Raw genomic sequence first — 10,614 nt, 5'->3', positions numbered from 1 at the left:
GAAAGTAAGTGGAGAGAATCCACTAAATGAAATAATATATTGTAAAATTTTTATTGATTTAATGATTATCTTCTTAAAAATTTTATTTTTCAGTTGCAATGTTGGAATTAACATTTAGATAACAGTTCACTCAATTGAAAATGAACATAAAATTACATGCATTACGCATGACATGCAAGTTGTTTCTCTCTGACTTTTGTATAGTAAAATGTTTTCTGTAGCTTGTATTTCATCTGTAAGCTCTTATTTATGAATGTATTTTTTTTTGGTATTGATGCCTTTCTTTACTTCTTTTTTTACCTAGCAATAAGCTGCATGTTCGCGTTTGATTGTCATTGACTACCCAACTAGTGTTCAAATGCCTGTTATATAGCCAGCAGAGCATACAATTATTAGAGTTTTTTGTCCCTTAATTGGCCAAAACTGCAACATCTGTCGTTTTTGTGGGAATCAAATTTCAGCTTCAAAAGCAGCATGAACAGTCTGGCACAGCCACATCAGTATGACTTCTGTTTAATCTACTTGCTCATCCTCCCACTCTTCACTATCACCATCTCCTTCAAAGCTCCCTTTCTTCACAAAGTTCCTTTTCACCTTGTTGGACTCACTACTGAATCCTTTCTGGCTACTGATTCTGCAGAGTGTGCTGGCTTACCATTTCAAGGTCATTCATAATTGCGTCTAGAATTTTTGTATCCTTAAAGGTAAAATGCTCTGCTAAATATCACATTGGCATCCTAGAACTAAAATTTAACCAGTAATAAGTGGATCATTTAAAAAAGAGGTGACAATAGGAACCGCACAGAACTTTTCTGGTGCCATGGGATTTTTTTGCATTTCAGCCTCTGAATATTCATTCTTGGCTACTCCTTCTGGAATGAAATCTGCCCAAATAGATGAGGTCTGAGGTGAAATAAAAATAAAGGTAAGATATTACAGAAGCATAAACCTAAAATGTCTTCCATGTTTGATAAAATCCCTTGAGAGAATTGTAATGTTAGTGCTATTTTTCTCCCCCTTTCTCTTATCAACTGGAAAGGCACTTTCACTTTCTGTTATTACAGTACCATACCCTCTAGTCACATTCATACAAATAACAAAAACAGCACCATGCCCTTTCTTTTGTCCCTATCCTTTGACAAAGTTCACAAATAAGCATACTTCCTAACTAAAAGAAAGCAGGAACAATTCCCTAGTTCTTCATTTCTGCTTTCTCTGACATTGCACAGCAGCATGAGCAAAATTCACTATACTTTTTTCTTTCTTTTTTTTTTTTTTTGAGATGGAGTTTCATTCTGTCGCCCAGGCTGGAGTGCAGTGGCATGATCTTGGCTTACTGCAAGCTCCGCCTCCCGGGTTCAGGCCATTCTCCTGCCTCAGCCTCCTGGGTAGCTGGGACTACAGGCGCCCGCGACCACGTCCTGCTAATTTTTTGTATTTTTTAGTAGAGATGGGGTTTCACCGTGTTAGCCAGGATGTTCTCGGTCTCCTGACCTCATGATCCGCCTGCCTTGGCCTCCCAAAGCGCTGGGATTACAGGCGTGAGCCACCGTGCCAGGCAAAATTCACTGTACTTTTGAGCAAAATACAGTACAAAAATGTTACTCTTTAGTATTAGAGAATGCATAAAGTTTTCCCAAATAGATAGGGGATGAAACCAGGGAAACACAAAGAAAAGGTAATTTTGGATTAGTGTAAATAGATACCCCCCCCCAATTATTCCCTTAATTTGACTTAAGGGTCAAGACAATTAATCTTTCTGAGATGTGTTTTCCCTGTTTATGTATTGGAGATTCTAAATATAAAAATAAGGTAAAATATGTAGAAGACTTTCTACAACGTATAAATGAAATTTAGTTGTAAAAGTGAAGCTGCGGGACATAGAATTCAGTACATAAAATCAATGAATAAGAATAATAAAAGAACCGGTAGAATAACGGCATACTAACTTTTTCCATATCAGCTCATCATTGAGAATAACTGAAAAATCCAAAAAGTATCTCCTTGAAGACATCAGAGGTACACCAAAACATCCAGGGCTTGAAGAGCAAAAATCACAAACAAAAGAAAAGAATTTTGGAACAGATTTTAATTATTCAATATTTTCCCCCACAAGGCTCTCATCATTTTGAAAGGGATAATTTCCAAGGGATAAAATCCAAGGAGAAAGTGGTGGCAATAGCTGACAAGCAGATACTAACTTTCCACAATGCTGTGGGTCAGGAAAACAAAATTCGAGTTTCTGGGCCACGAACTCAGTGAGAACTAATGTGTTAAAGTGAAACAAAGCACTTCGAAATGAGCCCAGGATTTGAAGGCACTTTTTAAAGTCCAGACATTTATTGGTTTCTAAGTGGTACTGAAACAACAAGCTTAACACCAAAAGAGTGATGGCTAATAGGCTAGGAAGCAGAGGAGACCTTTCAGGAGTTTTCTAGTGCTGAGTGGAAAAAAAAATGTACATGAGAGCTGAGTATGTATTGGAAGTCTTGATAGATAGCACAAACAACACACACACACACACACACACACACACACACACACAATCCTGCAGTGCTACAAATAAGAGTAAGAGTGGATTGGAAATAAACTAGCCATAACAAAATATCAAGTATGGAGTATAGCTGGGACCAAACTTAATCCCAAAGTGAAATAAACTAATCTGCACAACTAACTACATCTAACAACATGATATAACAATATTTTTCATGAAAAAGAGAACTGTATTTATAGTCTCAGTTTCTTTTCATTTAAAATGACCAATAATATACATATTTTTAATTACTGGGATGCCAGAAGATAAAATCAAAGTAATAAAAAGTGAGAAAAGTAAACAAGCAAACACATGGAATCTAACTAAGAAGTGATCTAAAAATTGTACTTATCAGAGAAAAAGAAAAAAAAAATGATGATATGGTTTGGATTTGTGTCCCCATCCAAATCTCACGTCAGATGGGAGGAGTGGACTGGTGGGAGGTGATTGGATCATAGGGGTAGATTTCTCCCTCGCTGTTCTCATGATAGTGAGTGAGTTCTCATGAGGATTGATGGTTTAAAAGTGTGTGGCATTTTCTCCTCTCTCTCTCCTCCCATGGAGTAAGACATGCTTGCTTCCCCTTTGCCTTCCACCGTGATTATAAGTTTACTGAGGCCTCCCAGCTGTGCTTCTTTACAGTCTGTGGAACTGTGAGTCAATTAAATCTCTTTTCTTCATAAATCACCCAGTCTCAGTTCTTTATAGCAATGTGAGAACAGATTTATGCAGATGACATGAAGGATATTTTCATTTCATTTAGATACACTAGAAGACTTACCCACAGATTAGACATAAGAGGGGATCACTGAATCAGGAGAAAATATCCAGAAGAAAAATATTCAAATGTAGAGAATAAAGGTTGTAATGTACTTACAAGAGCCTAATATGTATATAAAAATGGTGAAAGTCTTTCATAAGTGTAACTGGAGACACAGAGGGGAGAAAAAAATACAAAGCAGAAACATTTTTAGATCTAAAGGCCAAAAATTTTCTAGATCTGAAGAAAGTAGAAGAACCCAAATTTAAGGGGCTCTTCAAACTCAAGGTAAGATAAATACAAAGAAAGTCACTGCCAGAACCATCAGAGTAAAAGTAAAACCAATGACAAAAGAAAACCATAAAGTCATCAAGTGGGGAGCAAAAGACACATTACCTTCAAATGAGCAAAGGTTATTCTGACAGCTGAATTCACAGCAAAAATGATGGGATTCTGGAGGTAATAAAATAACTTCATCCAAGTCCTGAAAGAAAACGATCAGGCTAGAATTCTAAAACTAATAAAATGTATCCTTCAAAATTAAAATGTAGTAAAAAAATTAATAGATTATATGTTAATCAGATACGAACCTGAAGAAAGAGATGCTTATTGAGGTCCCCTGGGGAACTAATTGTAATCTAGGATATATACAAAAGAATTAAAAGCTATTAAAATATCAATATATTAGGAAACATAAATGAGAATTTGCTCTCTTGAATAGCAGTAACATCTTGTCAAGTTTAAAATATGAGTAGAGTAAAAATATATGAAAACAGTGATACAACATGTGAAAGGAGAGAAAAGAAATAGCATTCTAAGCTGCTTATGTCATCCCAAAATTGGTAAAAGGTCATATTTTATGTCGGTGTCAGATAAAAAAGAAATGAAACTTATAGTCTGTTGAGTAACCAACAAGCATGGAACTATATATATATATGTATATATACACACACACACACACACACACACACACACATATATAAAAACAGACACACACACACACCCCTAATAAGAAAACCAAGAATGATTCTTTTTGAAAAATCACTTAAGGAGAGAGAAAAAGGACATAGAATAGGCAAGACAAGTAGATTATGGATTTTAACTAAAATAAGTTACTAAATATATCAAATATAAATTTTTAAATATTCCAGTTTAGGGAAGATTTTTATTAGCATATATAGATAGATTATTATTATTATTATTATTATTACTATTATTATTAGAGACAGAATCTCACTCTGTTACCCAGACTGGAGTGCAGTGGTGCCATCCCAGCTCACTGCAACCTCTGCCTCCTGGGATCAAGTGATTCTCCTGCCTCAGCCTCCTGAGTAGCTGGGATTACAGGCACCCGCCATCACACCTAGCTAATTTTTGTATTTTTAGTAGAGGCGGGGTTTCACCATGTTGGCCAGGCTGATCTCAAACTCCTGACCGCAGGTGATCTGCCCAAATCAGCCTCCCAAAATGCTGGGATTACAGGTGTGAGCCACCACACTTGGCTTTTATCAACTTATATTAAAACAAAGAATGTTGGTTACGTTTTTAAAACAGACATCTTAAAAAAGTAAAAATGGAGAAAATTAAAAAGTAGAAGTGTGAACAAGTCATACTACACATAAAATATCAAAAAATCTTATTAAAATATCTCAATATCAAACAAATTAAATGTTAAGACAAACTTATTATAAGACACTATGAGATATATTTCATATAGATAAAAAGAACATTTCACTGAGTATAAATAGCAATTGTACTATAGCTCTGTAAACATACTGCTAAATATAAAAAGGAACACTTTATAGGATGAGGAGAAATAGAAAAATCAACAACAGCAAATGAGATTTAACACATTTTTCTCAGTAACTTAGGGAAAATATATTAAGAATTCAGTAAGGATATAGAAGATTTTTTTAAAAAGTACAAGTTTTTATTGAATTGCCATTTATAACACACAGTGCATAGCAACTTCTTTTCATATTCATGTGAAACATATCTCCAAATAATCCTAGAACATATATAGGTTCTAGAACCTAAATCTAATCTCATCAAATTTCAAAGAATAAAAAGCTTACAGATAATTGTCTGTCTCTACTCCTGAAAGCACATAGAAATGGGTAAGAAAATAATAAGAAATCCGTAATTATTAGGAAAGTTAACAACACATTTATAAATAATACATGGACTAAAGAATCAATAACAATTAGAAATAGACAATATATTAATTGAAAGATAATGAAAAAATGTTATATCAATATCTATGCAATGCCACAAATCAAGTGTTTAAAGGAAAATTTACACCCATAAACAAATTTGTGAAAATGAATGGCTGAAAACTAATATATTGAGGAGTGTTTTGTTCTCAAAAACTAAAGGATTAGAATATATTAAATAACAAAGAAAATAACAAAACATACTAAATTATACTCATGTAACCAAATACCACCTGTTCCCCACAAAACTATGGAAATAAGTTTAAAAATAATAATAAACTATAATACAAATGTAAAATAAGTATCAACAAAGCCCAAAGTGTATCTAACAATAGAATTTCAAAACACATGTGACAAAAATGGATTTAGAAAGGCAAATTGATAAATTTATGGTTGGCAACTGCAATACCTTTCCTCAGTATTTGATAGAACAAATGAGTATTAGGCCAATAAGAATGTAGATGACCTGAATAAAACTGTCAACCAACTTGAATTAATTCATGTTTTTAGAACACTCTACTCAATAACAGCTGAACACACATTCTTTCCAAGTGCTCAAAGAGCATATACACAACATTCCACTAAAATTTTGATCTGCTCCCAGAAATAAGCCCAATAAACAAATTTTCCCAAGTCAACAATATATTACGCAAAATAGTTTTCAGTAAACTAACGTCCTCACGAAGCTCTGCCAGATACATGGAAAATTATTTCAAAAATAGAAATGGGCAAAAGAAGTGAGTGATATACAATAATTGAAACGGGAAAGTTTCCCTTGTCCCTCTCGCAGGACGTGCAATGGGAGCTCGCTTCTTCAGTGCCCCACTGCTCAAACCTCTAGGGGAGCATACAGAAGGGCAGGCTGTGGGGCTCCGACCCCATGGCAGTGTCTAGGTGTGAATATTTACAGCTGAAGCCCCAGTGGGCTTGTGTTACAGGGCGCTCTCTTCGTTTGCCATCTATAGGCGGCTTGTGTTAACCAGCTCAGTTACAGCCCTTTCCTTTTCACAAGCACAGAGGTACTTCTGTATCCCGGGGCTTTCGCTTTGGTGTACAGGAAGAATCAGATCATATGTGGGATGGGAGAATGAGTGCAAGGTTTTATTGAGTGCAAATAGCTCTCAGCAGATGGGGGAGCCAGAAGGGAAACGGTTTTCCCCTGGAGTCGGGCCGCTGGCGGCTCGGGCTCTCCTCCACTGCCCCGGCCCAGCTTCGCCGTTGTTCTGCTGGTCGATGGCTCGCTGGTGAGCAGGTGACTGCTGACATGCTCCTCTCCACGTCCCCATGCTTTTTCTTCTGCGGATGTGCTCCTCTGGATGTCTGGCCGCCTCTGTGTCTGTCTGCTAGGATCTCGGGTTTTTATAGGCCCAGGATGGGGGCGTGGTGAGCCAGGGTGGTCTTGGGAAATGTAACATTTGGGTGGGAAGGCAGGAGAGTCTGTCTTCACTTAGGTCTGTGGGGGTGGAGCCCTAGCCAGGGACCACACTCTCCTCTACCCAGCACTTCCCCTCCTCCCTTCGGCATTATTTAAAGTGCTTCCCAGCACTTTTGTATTATAATGCCTACTGATAGATAGCGCTATTTTTACTCAGACATAATTTTTAAAAATTAAGTTTCTACTGTGATCAGATCAACTAGGAAAGATGTAAATAGAGTTTGATCAGGTTAGAGAGGAGGAAGCTCAAATATTGGAAATCTTGAAAAGAGTTTACGTTAATCAAAAGAGGGTTTTGGCCTCCGTGTTTGCAATACCTTGAGAAATGAGTAAAAAGCTCATACTTTGGTGAAGTCAGACACAAAAGTTTGTAATAAGAAAGCAGGGTTGTGGGGTAAGGGAGGGATAGCATTGGAATAAATACCTAATGTAGATGACGGGTTGATGGGTGCAGCAAACCACCATGGCACGTGTATACTTATGTAACAAACCAGCACGTTCTGCACATGTATCCCAGAACTTAAAGTATAATGAAAAAAAAAAAGAAGAAAGAAAAGAAAAAGTGAGAATGATTATCGTAAAAGACAGATCATGATTACCTCCAGGAGAAAGGAGAGGAGTGTGATTAGAGAGAGAAATAAAGTGGACTTAAAAAAAAAAAAGAAAGAAAGAAATCAGGTGGGAGAAATCAAGAATGAAGTCAGACATAACAGCTGCAAGCTAGATGGCTGGCAAAGTAATGGAGACAGAAGAGGCTTTATGAAAAAGTGAAAAAGTTCAGGTACTGGTATCAGCTGTGGAGACCATTTCAGTCAGTAGAATTTCTGTAAATCTTATAAGAACAGATTCTTTCATTTTCATTTCAGTTCCAAAATGAAATCTTGAAATGTACAAACTTCTCAAAAATGATTCACAGAAACATAATTATCCAGATACAGAGGTTTTATTCAGGGACATTCAGTTTTCTCTTTGCCAATCTCACTTCATCTTCATAAATATATTTTGATGGTAGAATGATGGCTTTCTTCATAGCAAACCTAAAGAAGAGAGGTATTTTACCAAAAATAATATATATATAAAATGAACATGCTGTTTGTTTTATCAATAGAAATGGTTTTACAAGTGAATATCCATTTACAATATTCAGCACAGCAAACAAAAGAAATTTTTATTCTATAAAATATTTTTATCTTATAATTATTTGCTTTGATAGGTTATATCATTTATTTTTGGTGTTCAAGGACACATTTACAAACTGGTAAGAAGAGGTTATAAATATTATAATAGTATTTTTACTTTCAGCAAGTCTCATTGTTAAATATTATAGAATTCTATAGCAAGCAAATGGAAAACAAAAAAAGGCAGGTGTTGCAATCCTAGTCTCTGATAAAACAGACTTTAAACCAACAAAGATCAAAAGAGACAAAGAAGGCCATTACATAATGCTAAAGGGATCAATTCAACAAGAAGAGCTAACTATCCTAAATATATATGCACCCAATATAGGAGCACCCAGATTCATAAAGCAAGTCCTTAGAGACCTACAAAGAGACTTAGACTCCCACACAATAATAATGGGAGACTTTAACACCCCACTGTCAACATTAGACAGATCAACGAGACAGAAAGTTAACAAGGATACCCAGGAATTGAACTCAGCTCTGCACCAAGTGGACCTAATAGACATCTACAGAACTCTCCACCCCAAATCAACAGAATATACATTCTTCTCAGCACCGCACCGCACTTATTCCAAAATTGACCACATAGTTGGAAGTAAAGCACTCCTCAGCAAATGTAAAAGAAGAGAAATTATAACAAACTGTCTCTCAGAGCACAGTGCAATCAAACTAGAACTCAGGATTAAGAAACTCACTCAAAACCGCTCAACTACATGGAAACTGAACAACCTGCTCCTGAATGACTACTGGGTACATAAAGAAAGGAAGGCAGAAATAAAGATGTTCTTTGAAACCAATGAGAACAAAGACACAACATACAAGAATCTCTGGGACACATTCAAAGCAGTGTGTAGAGGGAAATTTATTGCACTAAATGCCCACAAGAGAAAGCAGGAACGATTTAAAATTGACACCTTAACATCATAATTAAAAGAACTAGAGAAGCAAGAGCAAACACATTCAAAAGCTAGCAGAAGGCAAGAAATAACTAAGATCAGAGCAGAACTGAAGGAAATAGAGACACAAAAAAACCCTTCAAAAAATCAATGAATCCAGGAGCTGGTTTTTTGAAAAGATCAACAAAATTGATAGACCACTAGCGAGACTAACAAAGAAGAAAAGAGAGAAGAATCAAATAGATGCAATAAAAAATGATAAAGGGGATATCACCACTGATCCCACAGAAATACAAACTACCATCAGAGAATACTATAAACACCTCTATGCAAATAAACAAGAAAATCTAGAAGAAATGGATAAATTTCTGGACACATACACCCTCCCAAGATTAAACCAGGAAGAAGTTGAATCTCTGAATAGACCACTAACAGGCTCTGAAATTGAGACAATAAATAATAGCTTACCAACCAAAAAAAGTCCAGGACCAGATGGATTCACAGCCGAATTCTACCAGAGGTACAAGGAGGAGCTGGTACCATTCCTTCTGAAACTATTCCAATCAATAGGAAAAGAGGGAATCCTCCCTAACTCATTTTATGAGGCCAGCATCATCCTGATACCAAAGCCTGGTGGAGACACAACTAAAAAAGAGAATTTTAGACCAATATCCCTGATGAACATTGATGCAAAAATCCTCAATAAAATACTGGCAAACCGAATCCAGCAGCACATCAAAAAGCTTATCCACCATGATCAAGTGGGCTTCATCCCTGGGATGCAAGGCTGGTTCAACATATGCAAATCAATAAATGTAATCCAGCATATAAACAGAACCAATGACAAAAACCACATGATTATCTCAATAGATGCAGAAAAGGCCTTTGACAAAATTAAACAGCCCTTCATGCTAAAAACTCTCAAGAAATTAGGTATTGATGGGATGTATCTCAAAATAATGAGAGCTATCTATGACAAACCCACAGCCAATATCATACTGAATGGGAAAAAACTGGAAACATTCCCTTTGAAAACTGGTGCAAGACAGGGATGCCCTCTCTCACCACTCCTATTCAACATAGTGCTGGAAGTCCTGGCCAGGGCAATCAGGCAGGAGAAGGGAATAAAGAGCATTCAATTAGGAAAAGAGGAAGTCAAATTGTCCCTGTTTGCAGATGACATGATTGTATATCGTCTCAGCCCAAAATCTCCTTAAGCTGATAAGCAACTTCAGCAAAGTCTCAGGATACAAAATCAATGTGCAAAAATCACAAGCATTCTTACACACTAGTAACAGACAAACAGAGAGCCAAATCATGAGTGAACTCCCATTCACAATTGCTTCAAAGAGAATAAAACACCTAGGAATCCAACTTACAAGGGATGTGAAGGAACTCTTCAAGGAGAACTACAAACCACTGCTCAATGAAATAAGAGGGGATACAAACAAATGGAAGAACATTCCATGCTCATGGGTAGGAAGAATCAATATCGTGAAAATGGCCATACTGCCCAAGGTAATTTATAGATTCAATGCCATCCCCAACAAGCTACCAATGACTTTCTTCACAGAATTGGAAAAAACTACTTTAAAG

The sequence above is a fragment of the Pongo pygmaeus genome, chromosome 13 (assembly GCF_028885625.2).
Source record: "Pongo pygmaeus isolate AG05252 chromosome 13, NHGRI_mPonPyg2-v2.0_pri, whole genome shotgun sequence".
Lineage (NCBI taxonomy): Eukaryota > Metazoa > Chordata > Mammalia > Primates > Hominidae > Pongo > Pongo pygmaeus.
This window is presented reverse-complemented; position numbering follows the sequence as displayed.